Genomic DNA, 15,639 nt, shown 5'->3' with positions numbered 1-15,639 from the left:
TTTCAGTTTATTTTTATTAAAATTAAGCAAGTTGGTCAGGGACCTGCTTGTCTGTGATGATGAAAATGTTTTATCTTCTGCTCTGTTTAGTGATGTTAATGTTATGTTAATACTATTGAACCCCAGAAATGTAAACAGTGCAACTGCAAAAACAGATTTTTGTTTCTTTTAATTATTTTTTTTAAATAAAACAGATTTTATTTGGAGGGTTTTTTGAAGGTGTGGAGGAGGAGGTGGAGAGAGAGAGAGAGAGAGAGAGAGAGAGAGAGAGAGAGAGAGAGAGAGAGAGAGAAATGCACTCAAAAGAGAAAAAAGAGAACATGGGCTTCTCCAAGGGCGGAGAGAGCTCCTACACACATCACAGCATTCAAATTCAACATGGAAGCATGAAAGTACACATCTCAATAGGGGAGATGCAGGTGACACACGTGCTTGGACACCACATATGGAAGCAAGCTACACATGGGCTCAGGTGGCACATGCACCTCTTTTAGTTCATTTTATGTACTTACATATTCACTTGAGTAGCTGGTGGTGCTCAGGGACTAGTCCCCGGTCCAGCACTGGGGGTTACTCCCCAGCTTGCTCAGAGAACCATGTGGTGGGGGTGGTGATGAGGACTGACCTGGGGCTCCTGCATGCAAAGCGTGTACTCAGCTCATTGAACTATCTCTCGAGAATTTCAACTCATTTTAATAAAAATGACTGCGTGTGGCAGCGGATATCATCTTAGTACCGGACAGGCGATCTTAGAACATAAAGAGTCGCACTATTTTAAGAACGTGAAACCAGTCTCTCGAGCTTCATTTAGCTTTTCCAGGAGCCTGACCATTCAGAGTGGGAGGCGGTCAAGCTAGTAAGTGTTCCCCATTCAAATGGTGTGCTATTAGGGAACCCGTCAGCTGGCAGAGGCAAAGACGTCTAGTCGGCTTCAGTGTGGGAAGCATTGGAGAGGAAAAAGTGGAATGCTCCTCAGACCGGGAACTAAAAATTTTGAGATACTTGGTATGTTGATATATGTATGTTTATATCACACACACACACACACACACATTCACACTTCAATGTCTGTGCCTCTTCTGTCCCATCTACCTTACATATGTTGTCTCTAATCCTCACATCTACCCAAGATGAGTATTACTAAAAGCATTGTCATTTGACGAAACTGAAGCTAAGAAAAGTCAAGCAGGACTGGAGAGGGTACTGAAAGGGCCTGGATGCATGTTTGCACACAGGAGCCCTAGTTTCAAGCTGCTGAAATGGGAGTAACCACCAGCCTCACAAGGCACGAAGAGAGAGAGAGAGAGAAAGAGAGACAGAGACAGAGACAGAGAGATAAGAGAGAGACAAAGAGAGAGACAGAGAGACAGAGACAGACAGAAATAGAGAGGAGAGAGAGAGAGAGAGAGAGAGTTAAGTAATTCTATATATGGGAGAACCTCAGACAGACATACTTAATCTTTGTGTTCTCAGTCCATATTTTTATTTCCTTATTTGGGGGATTATTGAATCACACCCGGCCATGCTCAGGGAAATGCAGTCAGCCACGTGCAAGGCAAATTCCCACTGTGCTATCTCTCTGGCCTGGCCTGTTCTTTTTTAGGATCCTTCCCCCACTGGTACTTGGTTTGGGCAGTGTTTGGTCCTGGTGTTGCTTAGTGGCCACAGAGCTACATCCAGAGGTAGCAAGCTGCTGGGAGGGAGTATGTGATGCTAGGATGGAACCCATGGCCTTGCACATCCTGCCCTCATCTGAGTCCATCTTTTAAGCTCAAGAAAGTGACACCAGAGATACCCTGAGGGTCTGAAAAGGTCTTTGACGTGGATTCCACATAGCAGCTGCCGGGTTATAAATGAACAGAGCTGGAAATGGGTGTAAAGCACCCCTGTTCACACAGCTGTTTTACAGAGTCTCTCTGAAGGCAGTGTGGACTGTTGCGATGATTGGACAAGCACTTGGACCTCCACATTCACACAGGATGAAGGAGCCGGGGCTGGCCGTTACTGGTCATTTGGTGTTGACTCTCCCATTTAGTTGAGTTCCAGAGGGGGGGGTCATAGTCAACTGTGCAGTCAAAATAATTCCAAAATACCATGCACCTTCCCTGTATTTCTCTTACCCATGATGAGGACTATAGATAGTTCCCAATTCCACCGGCATGCATTCTCACTAACTTCTTCCCTGCATCTTCCATCTCTCTCATTTACTCTCCTCTCTGACCATTCAACATAGTTCTTATTTGGACTGAGAATGTAGCTCAGTGGCTGTACTCATACCTCTCATTTCAGGTTTAAGAACTTGGATTCAATCCCCTATATCATGCAAGTGTATACACCCCCCCCCCCCCACCACACACACACACCAGTGGTTCTTTTGTCCAAGCAAACCATTTTGGTTTGTGCAGTATCTCTCTTTGCAGACTAAGGGGAGGGGGCAGATGTTGAGGACATCTACCAGACCAAATGAGAGTCCTCTGGAATGCACAGTGTTTGGGCATAGCCTGGAGACATTCTCATCCCATCCCACCACAAACAGGACACAAATGGGATTCAAGAAGTCTGAAGTCAGCTGTGCTCATCATGGTCAACCCCAGGCTCATACCTCCACTCACTTTCTTTACTAAACACCCCTGATTTGATCCAAGACAACAAACTGACCAGATGCAGATGGTGAAATGTGATTAGTCTCAATCAGTGGTGAAATCTCCTGCCCTCTTTAACCAGCTAATCAATTTACTGAATTCCCCAGCAAGTAAAAGGTGGTGCCCCTCATCAGCTCTGCTTTAGTATACAGAATAGCAGACTCCAAAGATGCCACAATTTAATTCTCAGATGTCCAGATTATGTTAGGTTACAAAACAAAGAGGAATTCAGATTGCAGGCAGAGTTGAATTCGCTCCTTTGTGCTGACATTTATCCAGATTATGGGGGATTATGGGGGACAATAAAAGGTCCCACTAGCCCTAAAAGTAACCCCAAGAGGCCCAGGAGAAAAGCTCAGTGATTTAGAATGCCAGCTCCCAAAACATAAGACTGCTTTGGCTTAGGTCTTCACCATTTGACTTGGTGAGCATGTAGATGTCAGCATTTGTATCCACAAACCGCCGAGGGAGAGCCTGGCTCTCTCTCAGCCTGGCTTGCTAGTGAGTTCACGCTGCCTCAAAGGAAGTAGGAAGGAGTCTGCACGCCAATACTATGGCTGGCTGGCAGCTCAGCATCCCGTAACAGAGAACTGTGCCTTTAAGAAAGGTGTAGGTTTGAAGGCCCAGAAATCCAGGTGCTTCCAAGTTGCTGTGGCCCACCAGGATGATGCTAGTTGGAAGTTCTGGCACCACCCCAGGACTGCTCCCCTTCACACCTGCTGCCACTCAACTGAGCACTGGTACCACGCACACACCCACCAGCCCTGCCTTGCCAAGCCTGGTGTTTACAGTGATCACTCCCTAACCCTCTTCTGAGACTCTTCTTTCAAGCACAGGCCCTCCTTTAGCAAAAATTAGCTTCTCTCTTCCCTGCCTGTCAGCCTGTCAGCCTGTGCTGGAAGTAACTCAAAGGCAGGGAAAGCTGGTTTTCCAGCCCCACCTTCCTAAGAGAGGATGAGAGGCCCTGGCTCCTATTCTGTGTGTGTGTGTGTGTGTGTGTGTGTGTCCTGGTTGCAATCTATGACTCTGGAAAGAGGGTCTTGCCTCCCACACCTCCACCACCCACCCGTTGTTTATCCCAGGTGCTCCCAATTTGTATTCAGTGACAGTCATCAAGGTTGATGAAAGGCTGAGTGTCAGAAGGACTGACAGGTCTAGAAAAGAGGGCTGTGGGGCTTAGCGCAGTTGCACAAGGCTCTTTCAGAAGCTCTTTCACCTTTCCAACCAACCTCTCCCTGCACAAGAGAGAAACCATCTCCCCCTCTTCTTTCTCTGCCTTGCGACCAGTTAGGTCACAGTGGGGTGTTTTCTTGTGAGGACCAAGGAGCCGAGCCAGGTGGGTGGAAGTGAGAAGAACACTTGTTTCAGACCCAACTCCAGAGCACTTTCTTATTCACAGAAGGCCTCCACAGCACACACAGACTTCTGCATTGGGCAAAGAGTCCCCCCCCCCCCCCATTCTGGAGACTACTTTGGCTCGAGAGGTGAGTCCTTGCATGCTTTTTCAGGCTGCCTTTGAGACACGAGGCCTGAAGGGCTTTGGGAGGAATCAGTGTAGAGCACATGACTTTGTCATCATTTGTGCACTTTTACCCCCAGAAACCTGGTCAGGGACACTGCCTGGGGACAGAAGCTGAGTGACAGCATACTGATGATTTGGGGCCCTGGTCATTCCAGCAGCACCTGAGTGGTGAGATTAGGTTCTGAAAAGCATTGGCGTGCTGATGCGGTCTGCCCAGGTCTAGGAAGCTGGCTTCAGCGGAGTCCCTTATCAGGACTGGCAGGACCCCAGCTGCTCTGGTGGTGCAGGCATTCCAGGGAGAAGGGGTCAGGGAACTAGCCACCCCACAACCCTCGAGGCCCTGAGGCAGATTGTGCTAGTAAGGCTCCATCTGTCAACCACTTTGTCACCAGGACATGTTTTCTGCAAGCCTTTCCCAGCCTTAGTGCCTCTTCAGCTCTCTTGTGGTCCTTCCAGCAGGATTGTCCACAGCTCAGGAACAGCCCAGTGTCCCCGTTCTCACCCAGGCCTCCTGGGGAAACACCTATCTTTCTCCCCAGCACATAGCCAGGATCTCCACTGGTCTGGCCTCCAGGCAGGGGAGACTTCCTTCTGTCCTTTGGTGGGGAAAAAGCCAGAAGAAATCAAACAACCTCTTTTGTTGCCTGGTGTCTCCTGCCTTAAATGGGGGGCAAGGGCTAAGGACAGGCTAAGGACAGGGAGGCCATTGAGGAAACTTGGGCACAGTATAAGTGCTTGGTGGGGGGGGGCCTCAAGAAGGTAGCCAGGGGGAATGGGGGACTTCTCACTTCCTCTGCTGCATTTACAGCCCTCTACTTGATTCCTCTGCTCAGTGCCGGGAAGACTAGACAAGCTGTGGCCCCCGAGACATCCCCCAGTCGTAGACGTGAGTCTGGTGAGCCCCCGTAAGAAAGAGGCCAGGGCAGATGTGAGGTCAAGCGCCCCAGGAAAAGATGGGGGCCCTTTGGGAGATAGATGGGAACAAGGCAAGCACAGCTGCCCAGCATTGCTGCCAGGGCAGGAGAGTAAGCTGGGAGGAACGCCTGTGCGGTTTCCTGGTGTTTTTATGTGGGAGAGACAAAAACATGTTTATAGGCCAGGGAGGAGCGCAGAGAGGCAGATGACGAGCAACTAAGAGAAGGGGATAATTAATGGATCAGAGACCCAGGGAAGTGGTACAGGGATCCAGGATGAGGGAAAAAAAATATTGTTGTTTCTTTTGGTGGGGGGCGGGGGGGAGTGAGGGGCCACACCTAGCAGTGCTGTGGACCTCCTCTTGGCTGTGCTCAGGGATCACTCCTGGCAGGATTCGGGGGACCACGGAGATTGAACCTAGGTTGACCAGGTACAAAGCAAGTGCCCTATGTACTGTACTATGACTTCAACCCTAAATTTGTTTTTCTGAGACTGAGCTTTTGGTCTCATCCGATAGTGCTCAGTGGCTATCTCCTGAGCTCAAGAATGACCCCTAGCAGTTGCTCAGGGATTCCTTTGTGGTGATCAAACTTGGATTGTTGGCATGCAAAGAAAGTCCCTTACCTGCTGTGTAAGGCCTCAAAATGGGGTTTAAAAAAGTTTTCTTAAACTAGAGATAGGAGGAGGAAGGAGAGCTCAGACCTGCCCTGTGGCCTTTCCCCACTGTGGGGCGGAGGGAAAATCCCTCCCAGCTGCTCAGCCACAGGGAACACGCATGGGGGTAGGGGAATTGGCTAAAAGACTCTGATCAGCCTGGGGGGGCCATGAACCTAGTGATGTACCCACAACTGGGAGGACCTCACTGAACTGGCCACTCAGAGACTCCGGGAACCTGGCCCTGGTGGAACTGGAGAGTTCGAACCTTTACCTCTCGCCTCTGAGAACCCCAGAGACCCCCCACGGGCTCTTTCATGCCCTGTAATGAGAGGACATTGGGCAAGCCTGGAAATTCTGGGGTTTCCCCTTTCTGGGTGGTCGGGGTGCTAGAACCTCATTTGCCTGGCTTAGAAGTAGGTGAAGTTCGGAGGGGACTGGCCCGCCTCTCCCTGCTGTTCTAGGGAAGGGCAGAGTCAAGCAAAGCAATTTCCCCAAGGCCCAGGAAATGGGGTCCTGGGCACGCTGACTCCAGTGGGAAATAGTGGGGGATCTGGCTCCCTGCCCTAATCTGCCCCCTTGAAGGCTGTGGGACTCTGCTTAGGACACTTTATCCTCTGGCCTCAGTTTACTCTTTATTGCTTTTGGAGCCACATTCAGCAGTTCTCAGGGGTTTCTCTTGGCTCTGCATGCAGGAACTACTCCTGAGTGCAGGGGGTGGGGGATGGGAGGACATTATAAGGTGCTGAGCTTAAAACTGGGCTTCATGCAAGGCCAGCACCTTCCCTACTGAACCGTTGCCCCTGTCCCTTAGTTTACCCTTCTCCAGGGTGTTTTCTGTCCAGCTGAGAGAAAGGATGCTTCAACTAGGCAGTTCCAAATAGCAGTGTGGGAAGAGCATCCCCCTCATACCCTGTCCCACCAGCAGACTCAAAGATGCTACTGATTACAGGTAGGACCCCACCAGTTTGATGCCTTGTGACATGACCCACACACACACACACACACACACACACACACACACACACACACACCTCCCCCTACCTACTCTCCAGCCCCTCTACTCGAACCCACACAGTCTTCCTGCTGCTCCTCGATGCAGGATCCTGTCACCACACCAGCTTCTGTGGCTGCTGTCCCCTCTTGGGCTTCAGAGGCATGCACAGGCCTTCCCCAAGCAAACCCGAGCAGAACCAGCACAGCCCCACTCCCGGCTGCAGGCTGCTGGCGCTCTGTCCCCTGCAGGAATGTGGGGCGGATTGAGCCTGTTTCCGTGGCAGCGTGGGTGGCAGTGGCAGCATCTGCTTCCCCACGCGGCATCGTGAGTCATGGCCACCCACACTCACCCTTGGCACCCAACAGTCCTTGGGGACAGTGGGTTTGTTAGCACGAAACGCCAGAGCGCTCTGCATTGCCTGGTGGGCGTGTGGTGCTCGCCCCAGCTCGAACCGTGTACAGATATGCAGGCTGTGGGCTCCCCCAGCCCAGAAACCAGTGGGTCTCTGCTCTGGAGAACAACGGAGTCTGTGCAGCTGCCTATGGTGGCTGCTGTGAGCCTCCTGGGTCCCAGGGCATGTCCAGCTTCCGCCCCCCATCCCCTCGCCCCGCCACCTGCCACACTTCTTTCACTGCTTAGTGGTCAGCTTCCAATTCCACGACCACCTTACATCCCTACTAGACCCAAGTTCTTGCTGCTTCCCATTGGAGGGCTTTCCCTTATCACAGGTGTTTGCACCTCTTTGGACAATGCCCTCCGACTGGGTACTCTTGCCTCTGAGACTAGCCTAGCCTTCATCCCTTTCCCCCATCTGGAAACTGGAGTTCCTCCTGTGCCTTTTAGGGCTGGAGCAGGCTCCTGGGTGGAGCTCCCAGTGCCTCGCCTTGCCTTTAGAGATGAGGGGTAGTGGAAGATGCAGGTTTCCAAACCTATTTGGCCTACAACCCCCTTTTAGAAAAAAAAATGAGGGGGACCACTCAACCTCTTGGAAACAAATGTTTTTTTAAGTTAAAGAGAAAGTTCACCTGATTGCATCTGAGGCTTCTACCCTCTCTCCCATCCCTCCAGCTGGCCCCGGGGAGACGGTGTTTCAACTATTGGGAAACAGCAGGAGCAGATAAGGCACTTGCCTTGCACAGGACTGACCCCTGTCCCATATCTGGCATCACACATGATTCTCTGCAACACCACCAGCAGTAACCCCTGAGCACAGAGCTGGGAGTAAGTCTTGGCTAGTCAGGACCCCCAACAAAATGTCCATTCTCAGGCTCCACTGGATGTGTACCAAGTGATAAACTCTGAGGTGAGGGGAGAAGCCCTCCAGGGGTGCGATTTCTGTAAGTGAATGGAACTGGAGGTTGGCGGTGACCGTCTAGTTCTCTGTCCACACAGCATGCAGGTGAGCTGGAGGGGACGTCCCTGTCCTTTGTCCACAAAGCACAGCTGCCAAGACCTCTCTTTTTGTGTGAATAGCACTGGGGGATTTGGGTAGGCAAAGACCTCAAGTTGTTCTAACTGGAGCACCTGCCTTTTCCTAAAACCATGTTCTTCTTCCAGATTGTTTGCATCCCATGGAAAAGATGGTGTGTTTTTTCCTCTGTGGAAAAGACAGCATTACCTCACCTACCACAAACAGTGCCATGGGGTAAAAGGAGGCCCACCACTGGGAGTCAACAGCCCCACCTTTGCGGCCCACTCCCGAGAGCGGAGACATTCCAGCAGAGCAAGAGGGGCTGAGAGGCGGATTAATCAAATCAGTGTACATCACACTTTCATTTTTTCAAATTGAGGTAATGTGGTTTACAACTGTTTCCATATTGTTATTTTATCCTTGCAATGCTGCTTTACCACCCCCTCCACCAGACATTCAGTTACCCTCCATGTTACTTCTCTACCTCCTGCCTGCCACCCCTTGCAGCCTCAGCTCTCAATACTATTAATACTATTATCCATACCTCAGTCTGCTTCCTTTGGGGACAGTCTAATCTCTTATCTTGTTTCTGTGGGCTTTACAGATGAGCAAAATCATTCTTTGTCTTTTTCTTCCGTTCACTTAGCATGATGCCTTCCAATTCCATCTGGGTTCCAGCAAACTGCATTATTTGTTGTTTTGCTTGGTTATTATGAACCGTGGTTGCAGTGAACATTGGTGTGCAAGTTCCCTGTGGGTTTCTGTTCTTAGCAGAGGTGCCCGGGAGGGGAATGAATGGGTCATAGGGAAGTTGTATTCTTAATTTTTGGAGGAGTCTCCACACTTTTTCATAAGGGCTGAACCAGACAGCAGTGCCACCAAGCAATGAATGAGAGTCCGTTTTCATCACACACCATAGCTTTTATCCTTATTTGAAGTGAGCCATTCTCACTGGACTGAGGTGAGATGGATTGTCTTTTTGATTTACATTTTCCTGACAATCAATGATTGTTCTTTTGCCTTTTTATATCTTCATGTGTGCTTTTAGGAAGTGTCTGTTGAGCTCTTCCTCTTGTTTGTTTCTTTTGTTGTTGTTGGGGTTGTTGGTTTATTCCTTGTTGAGCTGTGTGAATGCTTTCTGTATCTTGGAGAGTAATCTTTTGTCCTCTGCCTGTTAGGTAAATATTTTCTGCCATTAGATAGGGTGTCTTTATTTGGAGAGTTTTCAACTATATACTTTGCCCCTTGCCCCAACACAATAATTTGTGGACCTGGATGTGGAGCCCAGGAAATGGCCCCAAGGTCCAACCTTCAGAGAACTACAGGCTTATTCAGAATAGAGTGGGCTCTGCCCTAGGGACAGACAGCCCCAACTTCTCAGAGATTTACAATAACAAAGGCTTCCTTCTATTGCAAATGTTTCATATCCAGTCAGAGTCAGTTCTGTTTTACAAAATCGACTTTGGCTCTGAGGAGGAAACAGCTGGAAAGCCAGACCTTCCCCTGACAGCTCACTGGGCACGTAGTCCCAGGCTCTACCTAACTTCCAAGGACCAAAGTGTATAGAAAAGGAGAGATAAAGCCTACAATATAGTCCGGCATGAAAGTTTACTCCACTAACACAGACCACTCCTTACTTATTTTCCTGTACTTCTTCACAGAGCACTCGCTGTGCATCTGGAACTTGGCCAGTTCTTGGGGATGCAGTATTGCCAAGGCAACAGCCCTTTTACCATCTCGGAAGCCCCTGAAACATCAAATTCTGTATGAAAAGCACCCCCCAAATTGTAAGTTGCAAGAGTCTTGCTTTAGTTTCTCATTGATGTTGCTTTTTGTCACGATTGTCCATTTTCCATAGTTGAAGGGAAGTTTCCAGAGAGCAGGACTCTCTTTGGAGATGTTCCCTGCTGCCTTCTTAGAGATTAATTCAGTGCCTGGTGGACTGAGGGTAGTTTTTCTTAACATGCGATGCTAGCATGTGCCACCAGTGGGTCACACTCGAATGTGGGTTCACTTAAATTAATCACTTAACTTCCCGTTAGTCGTCGATTTGCTCGAGCGGGCGCCAGTAACGTCTCCATTTGTCCCTGTTGCGTGCTAGTGTAGCCCAATGGCATCTGTTAGCTCCGGGAACATGAAGGGCCTCAAACCAATCGTTCATGATCTTGACGAAGAAGTCTGACCATCTGGTAGGTGGACAGCCACGCGGTCTTTTGACATCCCGTGGAATCCAACGTTCGTCTTTAAATCTCATTACGTGACCAGCCCATCTGATTTTCGACACCTTGGCAAATGAGACAGCGTCCCTGATCCTTGATCATCGACGGATGTCAGAACTCTGGATTCGTTCTCTCATTTGAGTGAAACGTGATATTCCAAGCATAGCTCTTTCTTTTCTTCTTTGGGAGACCTGAATAGCGTTCTCATCTTGTTTGCGTAGGGCCCAGGTCTCTGAGGCATATGTTAATGCAGGAAGAACAGTGGAATCAAAGAGATGTGCCCGGAGCCGGAGGTTCTTCGTCCTCTTAGCTATTTCTTCGACGTTCTTGAAGGCATTCCAAGCTGCTCTCTTCCTCCTGCGCAGCTTGGGTGCCAGGTCATTTGTCATGTTGACCTCTCGACCTAGGTACACATAGCTGTTGCATTCGGAGATGGTCGTTCCATTGAGAGTGAATGGGGCGTCAGGAACAAGGCTGCTTCTCATAAACATTGTCTTCGTAAGATTCAGCTGTAGTCCTACCTTTCCACACTCACGGTCAAGGTCGGCCAGCATTTGTGCCGCTTGGCTGATGTTTGGTGTTATTAAAACAATGTCATCAGCAAAGTGGAGATGGTGTAGTTGCCGACCATCTATCTTCACTCCCATTCCTTCCCATTCCAGTCGTCGCATGATGTTCTCGAGGGTGGCACTGAAGAGTTTCGGTGAAAAGGTATCACCCTGCCAAACCCCTCTCTTGACATCAATGATTACTTCTTTGTAGAATGGTGAGATCCTGGTAGTGAATCCGCAATACAGCTCACGGAGGATCCTGATGTATTGGGCTTGAATGCCCTGATTGGCCAGGGCTTCAATGACTGCTTCCATCTCAACAGAATCAAAGGCCTTCTTTAAATCAATGAACGTTAAACAGAGTGGCATCTTGAACTCCCGAGAAACCTCAATGAGCTTGGTTATCGTGTGGATATGGTCGATGGTGCTGAATCCTTTGCAGAACCCTGCTTGCTCGCATGGTTGTCCTTCATCTAGTGTTCTGCCAATCCTATTTAGGATGACTCGAGTGAACAACTTGTAGATGACAGACAATAGGCAGATCAGGCGATAGTTGCCAATGTCATGGATGTCTCCCTTCTTGAACAGTAGTACGGTCCTGCTGGTTTTCCATTGGGACGGAACCTTGCATTCAGACAGGTAGCGAGTGAAGAGCTGAGCCAGTGTATTAATGAGTACTGACGGCAGGTTCTTCAGGTGTTCAGGTCTGACCTTGTCTGGGCCGGGTGCTATTTGTTTCTTTACCGACGAAATGGCGTGTCGGATTTCAGAAGGGAGAACGTTGGGAACGACATATCCATCCTGTGGAATTTGGTATGTCGGCAAGTGGACATGGCTATCGAAGAGATTTGAGTAGAAGTCATGGATAATCTTCTCCATTGCCATTCTGGAGGATGTGATGGATCCATCAGGACGTCGGAGGGCAGTCATCTTGGTCTTGTAGTTGGCGAAGGACAGGCGGGCTTTACGAATACTTTTCCCGGCTTCTGCTGCATCTACCAGCACTTCTGCTCTTCTCTCTTTGAGGTCTTCCTTGATCGCATCTCTGCACTGCTTTGCGAGCTCGGATGTTAGCTTGCGGTTGCCTGAGGCATGCGCCAAACCACGCTGGCAAATTAGCTCAAGAGTTTTCGAAGATAGGCGATTTTTTGTGGCTATCTCTCTCTTGGCGTTCCTCGCACATTCATGGAGGTGCTGAACCAGTCAATCGTATTCCTCGTCAATGTTGTCAACAATGGCATCTTCCCATGTTGCTGCAATAGTACCAAAGAGTTCCCAGTTGGTGGTCATTCTGGGAGTTCTCTTTTTGAACTTTGCAGCCCTTTCTCCCTGCTCTGTGAAGTAGAATTTTGCACGAAGGAGACGGTGGTCCGATCCTGTTCGAAATTTTGGGACAACAGCGACATCAGTCAGGCAAAACCTTCAATTGAATATGATGTGGTCTACTTCGTTGTGGAATCATCCACCGGGAGACTCCCATGTCCATTGTTTAGATTCTGCCTTCTGGAACTGTGAGTTACCATGAATGGTCTTGGTCGACATGATGAACTCAGACAGTCTCTCACCCTGTTCGTTCCATTCTAGGCCATGGGTCCCGATGTGAAGTTCTTCAGCTGATCTTCTCGGTCCTATCTTGGCATTAAAATCACCCACAGTGATCTTGTAGAAGGTGTGGTCTTCTTTATAGAACTTCTCTAGCTCCATGTAGAACTTCTCGATTTCTCTTTCATCATAATGAGATGTTGGTGCGTAGACAACGAAGATAGAAACTGCAGGCAGTGAGCCACATCTATTCAAATGTAAACGTCCGATTAGGGTTGTTAGGCATTCGAATGAATCAATGCTCTTGGCCAAGTTTGTGTTGACAAGGACACCGACGCCTCCAACACCTCTTTTATCGCATGTTCCGAGGAACAATTCTTCTCCAGTGTCGAAAACGGCATGGTGAGATTCGTGCCTTCTTGTCTTGGTCAGACCAATGATGTCGTACTTGATCATTCGCGCTTGTACCATCAGGTCCTAGATGGATGCATCTGATGCTAGCGTACGTGCATTGAAAGTACAGATGATCATTTTTTGTCTTCCTTCGCTGTGGCAGCCTAGGTCGGCCTTGAGATTTTGTCGGCCTCTCCTTTCTCATCCTTCTCAGTGCTGCCATGTCGGTGAAGCCTTCAGGGTCAGGTGAATGAGACCAGTTGTAGTTACTGGTTTTGGCATATAGAATACACAGCGGATAGCTTGCCAGGCTCTTCCATACGGGCGGAATACTCTCGGTAGCTTGCCAGTCTTTCCGAGAGGGATAGAATGTGGGTTAATTGACATAAATTGAAGCCCTATGTTAAAAAGAATGGTTGGACACGAATAGCTATTTACTTGTTTCACACCAACTCCTGTCTTCATATAACTTACAAGAGCCACCGAGTCAACAGTTAAGTAGTTCTGATTAACAAAGATATAGAAAATAAATTCACATTAGAGAGAGTAAAATTAAAATTAAAAGAAAATAGCTGGGCGTTGTGATTGGGAGCACAATGAGGGGGAAGGGTTATCTTGACTGTAGTGAGGTCAGGAAATCTCATTTGATTGGCAGGAGAAACTCTAAACTCGAAAGAGGTTCATGGGGCCATTGGATGCTGGGCATGCTACAGAGTGAGAGGAAGCTCCCTGTCCCAGCTCTGGCTCTGGTACTTGGCTTCTTTTCACACTGGCAACTGTTGAGCCTTTGTAGCTGTGCAGTAATTCACATCTTCCAGTCACCACCCTTCTATGTAAGGCTGATGTAGGCAGCAGGTAGATAAGGTAGGAATCCCATGGCAATGGAATTCCTGGCAAATAACAAAACCAATAGCTCTAAGGCTGCAAAAAGCCCCCTTTGCAGAAACCAGAACTAAGGCCTGATAAGACTTCACCTGGTACCAAGAGTCCCAGAGTAGGCTGGGTCCCCCTCAAGAGAAGCTCCAGCAGTAAAAAAGACCAGGGAAGGAATTTCAAAGAAGACCATGGACCACTCCCAACTCTACTCCCTTGGCAACTACCCTTACAATGGACTTTTACCTAAATAGAAGATCCGTGTGGGGGCAGGTTGGAAGAATCCTATAAAAGCTACCTTGAACAAAGGAAGGATGTGCATATGCTGCCCGAACCCATGTGCTACTTGTGCACATGTATTGCCCCCATCTCTCCTTCTGAGATGCTTACCGGAGCTCTCTCCTTCTCTGGAGAAACCCATGTTCTCCACTGAGTACTCTCTCTCTCTCTCTCTCATTCTCTCTCTTCCCTCCCCCCCCAAATAAAATCTGCTTTTACTTCACTGCCTGTCTACTCCTGAAATTCTTTTCTGCAAGACGGGACAAAGTATCTGGAAACCCTGGCCTGATGACTTTTCTGCAAAGAGCAATTCCTCGCTCCAGCCCGAGTCCATGGCTCCCTGAGTGATCAGGTGTTGAGGATCAACTCTTGATCTGAGAAAACCAAGCCAACATCAGTTGCATCTTGACAGCCACCTGGTGAGTCTGGCAGGGCTCTCGCCCATGCCGCGCAGAGGTTCATCTGCAGACTTTACCAATCCTAGCCTTCCCAGCTAGTCACGGGGCAGCACAGGCAGTTGGGGACAAAGTTACTGGTCTCTCCCCTCTACCTCACAGGATTCTCCCATGGGTGCCCACCGACTTCAAGGCAGAAGGCTCCAGAGCCTAGCCTCCACATTTGATGAACATTAGGCGTTTCTCTCCTCCAAAGTGAATGTGGATGTGTTTTTTGTGAAGGTAGATAACCAGGTTCTCTTGGTCCTTCTCTACCTTGAGTACTTACCCCCAAGGCTGCACCCCACAGGCTGGGGGTTGCTTGATTGGGGAGGTAGCATCTCAGAAGGGCAACAGAGGGCCCCATCTTAGCAGAGAAGGGTAGAAAGGAGCTGAACCAGAACCTTCCCCTCCAGACAGGGATAGAACTCAGTATTTTCCCCGGACCTTGCAAGAGACCATGACAAAAGCTTCCCAGCTGGCAAAGCAAATTGGAGGTGATTCCATCATAAGGCTCCAAAGACATGCAGGGCAAGAGGTGACGAGAATCTTCAGCTCTGTTTCTAGAGCAGCCTCTCTCTGGCCTTCCCTTTCTTTCCTGCCTGCCTTCCCTGCATGGAACAATTCCTTGACCAGGATCCAACTAGGAATCATTTCGGTCTAAGAGATATTTCCTGAGTGCTCAGACTTGCTATTGTGAATTCCTGGGTATGCAAGACAAAGCTAGAACATCAAGAATATTGCTGCCCAATGGGGTGACCCTGTGCTTCTCCCTCTCAGCCCAACTGTCCCGCCTCTACCCTCTCTTGTTCACAAAGCACCTGTCTTTCTCTGATTTCTGGATTACGAAGCAGTAAGCTTAGGGTTGCAGTCACAATTTTCCACATCAGAAAGAGTCTAGCAATATACCCACCTTCAAGCCATTTACACCTAGAAGGAAATTAAAGTGTACTAATATTTTAAGAGGTTATAGAAATTGTCTGTCATACCAAGAAAGGATTCAACTAGTATCTAGCCCAATTGACCTGTCTTAAGAAACCAAGTTCTTCTTACTGGGTCATGCTGCCTTCTTCCAAACCTGGCAGTTGGCTGTCTACTCTCAGACAACTCTGGAAGGCTTGTAACAACTTTTAAAAAATACCAGACAGACAGTACTGTAGGTAGGGCACTTGGCTTTCATGCAGCCAATCTGGGTTTGATCCCTGGT

This window comes from Sorex fumeus, unplaced genomic scaffold, assembly GCF_029834395.1.
Source record: "Sorex fumeus unplaced genomic scaffold, SorFum_2.1 ptg000098l, whole genome shotgun sequence".
In the NCBI taxonomy this organism is placed as follows: Eukaryota; Metazoa; Chordata; class Mammalia; order Eulipotyphla; family Soricidae; genus Sorex; species Sorex fumeus.
The sequence above is the reverse complement of the archived record's forward strand: the minus strand, read 5'-3'. Positions refer to the sequence as shown.